This window comes from Dermacentor variabilis, unplaced genomic scaffold (assembly GCF_050947875.1).
Source record: "Dermacentor variabilis isolate Ectoservices unplaced genomic scaffold, ASM5094787v1 scaffold_12, whole genome shotgun sequence".
NCBI lineage: Eukaryota > Metazoa > Arthropoda > Arachnida > Ixodida > Ixodidae > Dermacentor > Dermacentor variabilis.
In genome coordinates, this window is record NW_027460280.1 from 351,672 (window position 1) to 365,020 (window position 13,349).

At 48.8% G+C, this 13,349-nt stretch overlaps 1 protein-coding gene and 3 non-coding genes across 4 annotated transcripts in view; 1 reads left to right on the forward strand and 3 right to left on the reverse strand.

Moving 5' to 3' along the window:
• The window catches only part of LOC142566014 (mitogen-activated protein kinase kinase kinase 13-like), a 673,242-nt gene that overhangs the window by 62,572 nt on the left and 597,321 nt on the right, over positions 1–13,349 (forward strand). The gene's annotated exons all lie outside the window — the stretch shown is intronic.
• On the reverse strand, positions 9,839–9,913 carry TRNAS-GGA (transfer RNA serine (anticodon GGA)). The gene has a single exon. It is a non-coding gene; the product is annotated as a tRNA-Ser (tRNA).
• Positions 10,120–10,194, reverse strand: TRNAS-GGA (transfer RNA serine (anticodon GGA)). The gene has a single exon. It is a non-coding gene; the product is annotated as a tRNA-Ser (tRNA).
• TRNAS-GGA (transfer RNA serine (anticodon GGA)) lies at positions 10,401–10,475 on the reverse strand. Its single transcript has one exon. It is a non-coding gene; the product is annotated as a tRNA-Ser (tRNA).

Below are 13,349 nucleotides of genomic sequence, written 5' to 3' on the forward strand. Positions count from 1 at the left end.
AGGGAACAAACGCAGGTTAATGACATCTTAGTTGAAATCAAGAAAAAGAAATGGGGGGGGGGGGAGGCATGGGCAGGACATGTAATGAGGAGGGAAGATAACCGATGGTCATTAAGGGTTATGGACTGGATTCCAAGGTAAGGGAAGCGTAGCAGGGGGCGGCACAAAGTTAGGTGGGCGGATGAGATTAAAAAGTTTGCAGGGACGACATGGCCATAATTAGTACATGACCGGGGTAGTTGGAGAAGTATGGGAGAGGCCTTTGCCCTGCAGTGGGCGTAACCAGCCTGATGATGATGATGATGATGATGATGATGCCTAGCTGAGGCTCGCCTACCATGTGGTGGTAACACGTGCTGCTTCCTACGGAGAGCCCATTATAACTAAACGTTTCAGCAATCTTCAGAATAGATGGGTGTCAGGAGACATGACGCTTTCACATCTCTTGGACCTATAGGCCTTTATTTTATTGCCAACAGTGGATGCCGTAATTTTCACAAAGGCCTCTAAACTGGAAGCAGCCGCTGCATCGGACTGTCTTCCTCGTCAGTGCCCGAGTGTGATCAAATAACAGTATGCGTCATGTGATGACAAGAATACCATGATCACAAGTTGCTTCCAAACCTCTCTTCAAACAAGTCGGACAGCAAGTCACGAAAAGTGAGTGAAACTTGTATCATATGATACTATCGAAATTCTGGCACAAAGCTTTGTTCCTTTACTTTTAAATCTTGAATAATATAGCATGCGCACAATGCCAAAAGTTCAATTGAGTGAGAGGAAACTTGAAAAATAGTGCCCACCCTCTCCCTGCACGCAGCCGTGGCCATACCACTCAAAAGAAGGTCTGGCTGGAAAAAACTGTGATCTCCACTGTTACCTTGACTGCGACAAGTCTGACCTGCAAACGAGAAGACACATGATAGTATGAGAACAAAGAAAAACTGCGCAAAAAAGAACAAGACAGAGAAAGAACCACACAACACAGGCGCAGACTAACAACTGGTTTAATGCTCCAACGCCACTGTCCTACCAACAACAGAACGCATGTGGACCAACCGCGAAGACCAATGGCGCTATCATGTAATCAAGCCTAGAAACGCCAACTCCTTGCGGTACAAATGTATGGAAGCCTCACTAAGACATTTATCCAGCCCTAATCTCGCGATTTCTAAAGCTTCGATTACTTCACGCTCTTTCTTATCACTTGCGCGTCCGACAAGCTTAGTCCTGCCGAAAAGTGAAGTACAAACATTGCCGTCATGCCTGCAGGTCTTGCAATGCTTAGGAAGATGCTGTCCTCTCTAGAATCATCTAGTGAATTGGCATGTTCTAATAATCTAATATTAATGCAGCGGCCTGTTTGTCCAACATACACGTTGCCACAACTCAGCGGAATCTCATAGATGTCTTGTTCTTTTTTGCGCAGTTTTTCTTTGTTCTCATAATGTCATACCAACTAGCCCCTCACCGTACGCTTCTAGACATGATAGTGCACTGTCTTGTTTTTGTATGGCACTGTTTTTAGCGCTTTTCATTTTCCCAAGTGATGTTCCAGCTTAGTCATCGACATACATACTATAAATGCATCAATTCATGAACAAAATCCTAATTTCTTTTAATATCATCATTTTTAAATATAGCACAAGGACGACAGCATAATTTAATGCGAAGTGGCAGCAAAACGTGCATCCTCCTTGTTGTTAAAGCATTCTTATCTGGGGAGTTTGTCATTGTTTGATGTACAACCTCCACATATATATATATATATATATATATATGATTCCTTCCATCAGTGTACTCGGTGTTTTTTCAGCAATCTCCGATTCTACTGAAAAAAATCATACTGTTCTACCGCAGTTACCGCAGTGTGGGAAGTAATTATTCAAGCGATCTTCTTTTGAAAAAAAATTTCTAATGCCGTGAGGACGCTTCGAAGGTTGCGCACACAAGTGAAACTGTGCTAGGCAGAAATATTTCTACAAAGTTATTGCTTTGACCTGTTGCTGCGAATGTCTTTTTTATATAGTCGCCCGACGGTACTCTTTCATGACTATTGTTTATTACTTTTTGTTTTAACTTATATAATTTATAGCCGTAAGGAAAAGCCGACAATTGCCCCTTGTTTCATATTCTTTATTAAAAACTAACATTCTCATGAGGAATATTTCACAATATGCACTTGCTATCTGTGTATACTAGGTGATAAAAATACTCTGATAAGAAATAAAACCTAAACTTTCGCTTAAAGGGAGGCTGAAGAGTCTGTCAAATTCATTAAGACGCTCATATACGGATGCGGGAACCTTATAAACCATGAAGCTAAAATTTTGGGGGGATTTTTCACTTAGGAGCAACGCAATCGTAGGTTAAAATTGCGCTGTAGCGCCGCCCCCCGTCGAGCGCCGCGTGCTGCTGCTGACGCTGACGATGCGAGCGGAGACCGGAAACCGCGGCGTAGTGACGTCAACACTGGTGTTCCGCTCCTTCGCAGTCTCCGCGACCGTGTCTGACCGGGCTTATTTCTGCATGCGTGCCATCCTAATCTGCTTCACTCGACCCTACATTCCTTTGTTTCTGTGTATATAGGAGTGGTAGTTGACGTGCGCAGCATCAATTGAACTTGTAGGCCGATCATGCTGCCGTTCTGTGCAGCCTACGGTTGCACGAACACCAGCGGCCGCGACGATGTTCCGATGTTCCATTAGTTCCTGCAAGACAAGAAGCTTTCAGCTAAGTGGGAGGCTGCTGTGAAGCGAAACTACTTCAAGCGCTCAGGAACAACAGTGTTGTGCTCTAACCACTTCCGTGACAATTACTACTGGAGTTTATCAATAATGCATGCTTTGGGTCCTCCTTCGTGTTAGCACGCTGAACGGAAGGTGCATGTTTATTTCCCACCCTTGATGCAGGTTTCATCGCCAAGCGCCGCGAATTTTCTATTCGCACGTGTGTTGTGAAACAGCCTGCATGCAGCTACCATAACGCAGTGCAAGAGTAAAGTTTGCATGTGTTGGAAATCCTGGTCACGCCAGGACGCTGCGCTCCCCCTTCTGTCGCACACATAGAGAAACCGACCATCTCGTGTAGCTGACGGAATTCGCCGGTTACAAGTAGCTTGCGGATGGCGTGCTGATGAAGGTTCTATACTACACGTGCTAGAACAGCCGGTAAACTTTTCCCGCGTTCAAACCGTCTGTGTAGATTGCCGACAGCTTTGGGGAAACGCACAAATGCCGAAGATCGCATCACCGCGTACGTTCTACAAGGAGGCATGCAGGAACATAACACTACAGTTGTTTGCCCGGAAACGTACTCACTGGAACGCTGAATGCAGCTTAGCAAAAAACATACTCGCCAAAGAACATTTCCAACACAAGGAGATGCTAACACTTCGCCTTCGTTCGCGTGGAAAGCACTGCTTGCACCAGCATTTTTTGCTTCTTGGAGAGGCCGGCTCTTCGCACTCGGCTCGTGCATGTAGGGAGTAAAGTATAAACCCCTTACAAGTGATCTTACACACGACAGCGACAGCGCGACAAGCGAGGCGATGTCTGTCGCGTTCACTCGTCGCCTGCAAGCCGAACTCCACGCAAGCGACGGCTTTGAGCGACGACTTCCCGGTATGAGGGCAGCAATATACGCGCCGAAACTAGCGTGTTGCATGCTTTATCAATTTAAGTTGATGTATTTTACTGAAGGAGCATAAAATATTTCTGAAGGTCTTGCACTAGGTTCTTATTCTTGCACGTGTAAAATTCAATAGTTTGCTCATTCCGTGCGACAAACAGTAGTATTTGAGTTATGTACATCGAGTTCCGGCTTTGCACTATTGGCTAGTCGCTCATAGCATTTCTGGGCGACGAGCGAAGAGTTCTAGATTTCTAGAAACGAGCGATCGAGCGACAACACCGAGCGATCTGTTCAAGCGACGGCCCGTTTTGTCGCTCGAAGCCGTCACCGTCGCGCGCAAAATCGCTCTCGTGGAGTTTGGACTTAAAGCCGAACTCCTCAGAGAAACGCAAGCTCTCGAAATTTTCCATGACCGTCTCGGCAAAACACCACCAAACTACCTTGAACCGTGCTTCTGTGTAGCGGCGGCAGTCGATCCGGACGAACACCATTGTTGACGTCACGAGGCGCGCGAGCTGGGCGTGTCTGCGGCTGCACTTTTCGTCGAAATAAAATATGTTTGCGCTTTCTTTCGCTAAATTTCGATGCGATATTCGATTTCAGAGGGTTGAAAACCACGACGTACTGCTCTTCACTCATTTTTTCTGGAAAAGCTTTCAGCTTCTCTTTAATGTCATGGCAAAAATGAAAAAAAGTTACATTCTGACTCAATTTGTGGCTTCATTTTCGCAATGTAGCGTTCCAAGTAAAAATATGGCTTAGTCAGCATTGCATAGTATGCTTTTCTGCCTATCTATGTAGAGAGATTTAAAGGTGTAAATTTTGTTTTAAGCGAGAAAAAAATTTTTGAACCGCACAATCACAAGGTTGTGTGGAGCATGTGTTTGTTTCGCCTTCACTGCACATCACGTCGGTCGGCGTTTCAGCCTGCCTCATTTTACGTGTTTCTTCTTTTTCTTTTTGAAGAGAAGGTCTTCTTTGGTGACTTCAGGTTAATTTGGGGTTCGTGGGGACTGAGTTTCTGGCCATTGTCATCTTGTAAAATTATATGATTTCAGGCCTACTATGCACGTAGGACAAGAAAATAGGCGTCTGAGTTAAGCTTGGAACGAAAAAGATGCACCACCGCGTACCCGATAGAGTCATTGTATAAGAATGTCTGAAATTTTGGACGCAAGAACCCTTCACCGTCCGATTTTCCAGACTTCTTGCTGTGACCGCAGGTATCAAAGCCACCACTGCTGCCGTTTTGATTACCTCGCCGCCGCGGTAACGCTAGGCCTAGCTGCTTCAACGTTCGCTGTTAAGCTTCTTGCCGTTCGGCGCCGTGTTTTTCGTTGAAAGAATTCGCCGCTTTAAGCAATGGCACCGACTCTGTCTTTGTGGTCCTCACGATTGGCTTCGAAGCTCGAAAAGCACGGCGCGTTACATAATGCTTGCTCCTGAAAGTCAGCTTCGCCTCAATACGGAAATGTTATGCGGGGAAACATACGTTAGTCTTGCAGTGAAGCATAACAAGCGTGGGTAGGGCCAACTGTCACGCGACACAATATCTATTCCTTCACTATACACGCGTCCACCCGCCATCTCCTGTCACAGTACGAGCACTGATATGCCTAATAAGTGCACAGGTAGGCCTTTTCGGATGTGCGTGTGGCGATTTGAGCCCTTAACGGCAGTAAAAGACATGCATTCATTTCTTCGAACTGCCCGATTTCGCGAACGCCTTCGCGGACCCTAGGGAGTCCAAGAATGTGGACGTTGACTATACAACTGACGAAGAGGATGCTTCAAATGGTCCGTGGGGCGAACGCGCAGTGGAAGGAGGACAAGAACAGAAAAAACCTACGCATTGAAGAATGAACGGGAAAGGAAGCGTGACGCCGCTTTTTTCAAGGAGCTTGAGCTCAAAAAACGAAGTGTTGGCTGATGCCAAGATGCAGGTGCCCCTCATCAAAACCAAAATAAACTCCTTAAAGCAGTGAAAAGCAACATTGAGACACTGTGCGTGGGCTGAGAGTATGTCAGGACAGTTGAGGTTGACGCACCAGCTGTTTAGAGAGCATTTCACTTGTGACAAAGTTTGGGCCTGATACCAATGCGCTTGCTATCAATTGATAAAAATATCTCATATTGGAAAATATTTGTTTTTGTATGCGTCTCCTTTTTATTCGTATTTGAGAATGTTCGACTCGATTTGCAATGAGTTTTATCATTTAAAAAAAATATATTTTATTCGCTGTGCATTTTACTAATGCCTCCCTTCTGATTTATTTTTGAATTAAATGCTACTCCTTACTATTCAAACTGGAATAAGTTTTTTTTAAAATTTTTAGCATGCTTACTAGAGAGTGACAGCATCGGGCGACATGGTGTCAGCCTGTCTTGATGTAAAACAAAGTTCTGTATCACTCAGGGAACTATGCACTGGCACTCGGGGAAAACCTGGAAAACTAGGGGAATATGGAAATGTCAACTTAGTAGACACCCTGATATATATATATATATATATATATATATATATATATATATATATATATATATATATATATATATATATATATATATATATATATATATATATATATAGTTCCAAAGAAGGCAACGCTCCCAACCCACGCGCGAAGAAGTAGAAGAGCAGGGAAGGTGATGATGGCTATGTACAAATGAAAACGGCAAAGTACGTTAGTGCTTACACTAACTTCCCCCCGTCATGGAAGCGGCCAGCCTGGCCGCAGATTAGAGATTATCTAAATGGGGAGTGAGGGGCTTCATCCGCGAGACGTGAACAATTTCGGCATTCCGGCGGCGCCAGTCGGTGACGGAGTGTACTGGGCGGACGAGATAGTTCACTGCAGATGTTTGCTGCACAACGGTGCATGGGCCAATGTAGCGTGGAAGGAACTTCTCACAGAGGCCTGGGGTGCGGAGTGGAGTCCAAAGCAGGACTTGGTCTCCAGGGTGAAAACGTAGGTCACGGCGTTTGTTGTCGCAGTAACGCTTACGCTCAGCTTGGGTAGCTTCTGTGCTTTGCCGGGCGATTTGACGGCAATGTGCAACTCGGGCAGCAAAATCTTCTGGAAGCGACGCGTTAGGCGAAGAAGGTGCGAAAAGAGTTCTCTGTCGAATATGGTGGAAGGAGATCGTCTATACACAAGGAAGAAAGGGCTGTAGCCGGTAGTCCGTTGAATAGCAGTATTATATGCGAATGTCACAAAAGGAAGAATTTTGTACCAGTCAGTGTGGTCAGGACGGATATACATGGAAATCGTGTCAGACAGCGTACGGTGGAAGCGCTCAGTAAGGCCATTGGTTTGCGGATGATAAGTAGAAGTAGATTTGTGGACGGTATTAGTGGCCTGAAGAACTTCCTCAAGAACTTGTGAAATGAACGCCTTGCCAGGGTCACTGAGAAGAACGCGAGGAGCCCCGTGGCGCAAGACGATGGCACGCAAGAAAAAGTCGGCGACCTCAGAAGCGGCGCCGGATCGCAGAGGGGCAGTCTCGGCATATCTTGTTAAATGGTCTACTGAAGTGACAATCCAACGGTGACCGGAGGGTGTCAACGGCAAGGGACCATATAAATCAATGCCAACAAATTCAAAAGGTGCGTTCGGGCAAGGGAGAGGTTGTAGTAAACCGGCAGGAGGGGATGTCGAGCGCTTGCGGTGCTGACATGACGCACAAGAGGCAATGTATTTGGCCACCATTGTGGATAGGCCAGGCCAGAAGCAGCGGGTCTTTATGCGGTCGTAAGTCTTGTGGAAGCCTAAGTGGCCAGCCGACACGTCGTCGTGAAGTGCCTCTAATACCCGCAAGCGAAGGCAGCGAGGTAGAACTGGGACCCACCGGTGGCCTGTTGAGTGGTAAACGTAGCGGTGTAGCACGCCACCTTGAAGGCGGAATTGTCGAAGTTGGCGTCGCAAGCGGTTGTTCGGTGGTTCGGCGAACCCACTAAGGCGATCCATGAGAGCTCGACAGTAGGAGTCGGCCCGCTGAAGCGAGACGAAATCAGAGCGTGATGAAAGCGTAACTTGGTCCATGGGCGTTATCGAGAGTTGGTGTGAGGCAGGCGTAGCATCGGAACGACGTGGTGGGGAAGACAACGGTGCGTCACCGGGAGAGAGTGAGAGTGGGCAGCGAGTCAATGCATCTGCATCATGATGGCGTTTTCCAGACTTGTACGTTATAGTGAAGTCATATTCCTGCAAGCGGAGTATCCAATGTCCTAAGCGTCCTGACATGTTTTTCATTGATGACAGCCAACACAGAGAATGATGGTCGGTGACGATGGTGAAGTGGCGGCCGTAAAGGTATGGGCGAAATTTCTGAATCGACCAAACTATAGCCAGGCACTCTTGCTCAGTAATGGTGTAGTTCTGTTCAGCTGGAGAAAGTGTTCGGCTGGCATTTGCTATGACTTGCTCTTTAGATGCTGTATTACGTTGCAGAAGTACTGCGCCAATACCTTGTGCGCTTGGGTCAGTATGGAGTATGGTGGGGGCTCGATTATCGAAGTGGCAAAGCACTGGTCCGGAAGTAAGATGCCGCTTAAGAGCTTGAAAAGCCGACTTGCAGTCGCTAGTCCATGTGAAAGAGGCACCGGTAACCAGTAGCTTGTGTAGAGGAGCTGCTATTGCTGCGAAGTTGCGTATAAATCTACGAAAATATGACGCCAAGCCGAGGAAACTACGTAGATCTTTCTGTTGCTGGGGGCGAGGAAACTGGAGAACGGCACTTATCTTTTCGGGGTCAGGCTGGATGCCATCTTTTGAGACGACGTGACCCAATACTTTGATCGTCTTGCTTGCAAATTTGCATTTTTTTGTATTGATCTGGAGACCGGCATTCGCAAGGCACTTGAGAACTTCATCTAATCGATGAAGATGTTGGCTGAAGTCAGGCGAAAAGATGACAATATCGTCCAGATAACAGAGGCATGTCTTCCATTTTAGACCACGAAGTACGTTGTCTATCATGCGCTCATATGTGGCAGGAGCATTACAGAGGCCCCAAAAGGCATCACGTTAAATACATAAAGGCCATCCGGTGTAGCGAATGCGGTCTTTTCTTTATCAGTCTCGTTCATCGGAATTTGCCAATATTCTGATCGAAGATCAAGGCTGGAGGAATACTCCGCCCCTTGTAGTGTGTCCAAAGCATCGTCAATTCAAGGTATTGGATATACGTCCTTGCGTGTGATCTTAATGAGCGCTCAGTAATCCACGCAAAAGCGAATGGAGCCATCTTTTTTCTTTACCAGGACCACGGGAGAAGCCCATGGGCTAGATGAAGGTCGTATTATCTTCCGCGCAAGCATGTCAGCAACCTGTTGTTCAATGACCTTTCGTTCAGACGGCGATACACTATAGGGGCGTCGTCGTATTATAGTGGAACCATCGGTTTCGATGTGGTGTGTAGCTGCAGGAGTTTGGCTCAACACAGGGGAACAGCTATCGAAACAGGCTCTGTGTTTTGCCAAGACCACCATTAAGGCTTCGAACTGCGCGGCTGTTAGGTCAGAACCAAGAATGGCTGGAGGAGGGAAAGAATCATCCAAACCTGAGGTTGGTGCTGGCGATGAAGAAGGGCAAAGCGTAACTATAGAGATAGGTTGAGTGTCGGCGAGGGTTGCCATAGTCATCCCTTTGGGCAGCATCACAGGATCTGGGGTCGTGTTGCAAGCAGACAGAAGGGCGCGGCCACGTGAAAACCGGACGAGACAGGTGGCAATGAGAATTCCGCGAGAAGTGCAGCGGGAAGAAGGGGCGACTAGGGCGTCTCCGTCGGCGATCTGACTGGATGTTACTGCTACAACGTCTTTGTGACCAGGACGCAGGACGTAGTCTGCAGCGATGGCCAAGTTCACGCATGAAAGTGAAGAGTCCGCAACAGGTTCAAGCTCTGTATCCGTGATGTGGACAACTTCCTCTCTACATGAAATGACGGCTGAAGCAGAATGTAGGAAGTCCCAACCCAGTATAAGTTCATGGATACACGTTGGAAGGATGATAAACTCGATGTGGTGGCGTATGCCGTCGATGAGAACACGAGCAGTGAGACGTAGTAGTTCTGCGGAAACCCGCAAGGTGGAGAGAAGTAATGAATAAAGGGAAAATGAGACATCCACCCGTTCGTAGCAATTGCTACAAAGGAAACCCATACGGGTTCCTCGAAAGAAAAGCCTCATAGTTGAAGAAAAATTCGTCCTGGTCCGGGACTCGAACCCGGGACCACCGCCTTTCCGGGGCAGCCGCTCTACCATCTGAGCTAACCAGGCGGCTAGCAGATGGCAGAGCGAAGTCGAATTTGTCGACAACACGAAGCAAAGGCAAGAGTTTGACGTAGTAGTTCTGCGGAAACCCGCAAGGTGGAGAGAAGTAATGAATAAAGGGAAAATGAGACATCCACCTGTTCGTAGCAATTGCTACAAAGGAAACCCATACGGGTTCCTCAAAAGAAAAGCCTCATAGTTGAAGAAAAATTCGTCCTGGTCCGGGACTCGAACCCGGGACCACCGCCTTTCCGGGGCAGCCGCTCTACCATCTGAGCTAACCAGGCGGCTAGCAGATGGCACAGCGAAGTCGAATTTGTCGACAACACGAAGCAAAGGCAAGAGTTTGACGTAGTAGTTCTGCGGAAACCCGCAAGGTGGAGAGAAGTAATGAATAAAGGGAAAATGAGACATCCACCCGTTCGTAGCAATTGCTACAAAGGAAACCCATACGGGTTCCTCGAAAGAAAAGCCTCATAGTTGAAGAAAAATTCGTCCTGGTCCGGGACTCGAACCCGGGACCACCGCCTTTCCGGGGCAGCCGCTCTACCATCTGAGCTAACCAGGCGGCTAGCAGATGGCAGAGCGAAGTCGAATTTGTCGACAACACGAAGCAAAGGCAAGAGTTTGACGTAGTAGTTCTGCGGAAACCTGCAAGGTGGATCGAAGTAAGGAATAAAGGGAAAATGAGACATCCACCCGTTCGTAGCAATTGCTACAAAGGACAGTACAAAGGACAGTACACTCACCGTCGGGGTGAATGAATGCACTGTTAGCACCACGCAAAATAGGTCCAAGATAGGGCGTTTTTACTTTACGGAGCCGGGAACACAGATCACTCCGAAGAACAGAAACGGCGGCACCGGTATCGATGAGAGCTGACGCGGGAACACCTTCGACAGTCACAGAAAGCATGTTGGCCGGGCGAACAGGAGGAATTTTTGAAGACCGATAAGAAGCAGTTTCCCCTCCAAAAACTGCAACAGTTAGTTTTCCGAGTGCTGGTCGACAAAATGGGAAGTGGGGCGAAGCGATGATGTAGAGCGCCGGTAAGGCGATGGAGAACGACGTCTGGCCGAACGGGAACTATGAGGCAGATTGGGAGCAGCTGGAGGAGACGGAGAACGCTGTTGAGGGAACGAGTACAATCCGGGATAGTAGTCATCTGATCGGCGAGTGCAGTCTCTTTCGTGCTCAGCATAGCGTCGTCTTTCATCCTGCAGGCGACGGCGGCAGAAGCGAGATATATGGCCGCATATACCACAGTAAAAACACACCGGACGAGGTGGACGCCACTGAGGGTACGATGGCGCAGCAAGTGCTCTGGTTCCCACCGAAGCCAAATGGTCATAGGAAACGCCAGTAGGCATGGAAGTCACGGTAGGGGTGGGTAGCGAAACAACATCCACGTAGGTCGGTGTGGAGCGCGCTACCGGAGCAAGATGCGTCGTGGGTGTAGTCATCGCTGTCAACTCCTGCTTTACGACCTCGCGCAAGTCGAAGGTGGGGGTTCGGGCGCAGGCAGCAGGTGGACGCTTTAGGTCTTGTAGTTGAAGCTCTTCGCGGATGATGGTGCGGATAAGAGCACGTAGATCTGGAGAATGGGGATCCTGAGGATCGCTGCTGTCATGTGGAAGACGAATAGACTGCAGCTCGTTGAGGCGTTGACACGTTGAAGTGATGTCTTGGACAGAAGCCGGATTTTGCACGATTAAGGCGTTGAATGCGACAGGCCCAATGCCTTTTAAGATGTGGCGAACGCGTTCGGCTTCCGTCATGCTAGGATTCGCACGGCGGCACAGAGCCAAGACATCCTCTATGTATGAGGTGTAAGACTCTTGGGGAAGTTGGCGGCGCGTTCCCAGCTTCTGTTTGGCGACTTCTGCACGGCCAGACGAGGAAGCGAAGATTTGCCGCAGCTTGGAGGTAAACGTGGACCAATCCGCGATGTCGGATTCGTGGTTGAAATACCACGTCTTTGCAATACCGGTCAAGTAGAAGGCCACGTGCCTCAATTTCTGGGTGTCGTTCCACTTGTTGCAAGAACTCACGCGGTCGTAGTGGTCGATCCAATCGTCAACGTCATCACTACGGAGTCTCGCAAAGACAGGGGGATCGCGCTGAGGGCTCGTCACAGTCCAAGAGGGCACCGCAGGCGGGGTCGTCTGTGTGGTAGGGTTAGAGTTGCCGGAAGGGCCGGGGTTGGAAGTGTCCATTGTTGTAGGGGTAGCTGGGTGCAGGCGGCGACCGGAACGGAGCTCCAGGGAGGACGGGAACGCGAGAGGACGTCGGGGTCCTGACGTACCTCCACCACTGTATAATACCGAGACCGATCAAGTTGTCAAGCGCTGTTTATTCCAAAGAAGGCAACGCTCCCAACCCACGCGCAAAGAAGTAGAAGAGCAGGGAAGGTGATGATGGCTATGTACAAATGAAAACGACAAAGTACGTTAATAGTGCTTACAATATATATATTGTGAGCACAACACTTGCCTGACTGTGAACTTCATCATCTCCACATATCATCATCCATTCTACATCTTGATCTGTACATATCATCAACAGCTGCACAGCTTGATCCTTGTGGTAGCAGCATAAACTCGGCTGGAATAAAGCGGTTCCTTACGAGTGGTGGAGGTGCTTTTCGTTCCCCAAGACATCTCTCATGTTCTCACTGGAGCTCCGCTTGGGTCGCCGCATAACACCACCAGCCATGCTCGCTTCAGCGAATCCAGGCAAATCCGTATGCCACTACTCCACTGCAGCCTTTGCCTTCCGTTGTGACCATCGACAGCTACCGGCACGACCCTCAAGTCATTGCTGGTCTACGCGGTGTTAGATACAGGACCTCTTCCTGAGCCTCCTTCGAGTTCACCAGACCACATCGAATCGCGTCACACCTAATTAAGGAGCGCAGCAGCACATCTACCACGTTCCCGAGGCGCGGCACGTCCAATCAAGTTGGCGTCCCCCACCTCGTGCGCCGCAGGTGGAGCTATTGTCCCGCTGCTTGACTCTTCCCGAAAGTGTAGCAGGAGCCTGGCACGGCACCAGGTAACGTGGGTCCCGAGCCAAGCTGCTTTGCAGCTCTGAATGGTCGCTCGAAGACAACCCGTCTCCCCCATCCGCCTATTGTGACGGCGCTTGCAAGCTGCAAGGCAACAACGCCCGTAATGCACCGTGAAGCCCTGGGAGCAATCCCCCCCCGTCCGCCTTTGTGACGGCAGTTGCAGACCAGGAAGGCAATACCGCAGACAAGTAATCGCTCGGACAATTGGAGCCCAAGGAGCGACCCTCTGTGCCGGGTGTGACTTACATTCGCACGGGCACCTACCATTGGCCGAAAATGAAGCCAGCTGAGCGGGCTCGCCAATTGGCCAAAAATGATGCCACCTGAGCGGGTTTGCCGATTGGCTGAACGTGACGTGATTTCAAGACACCA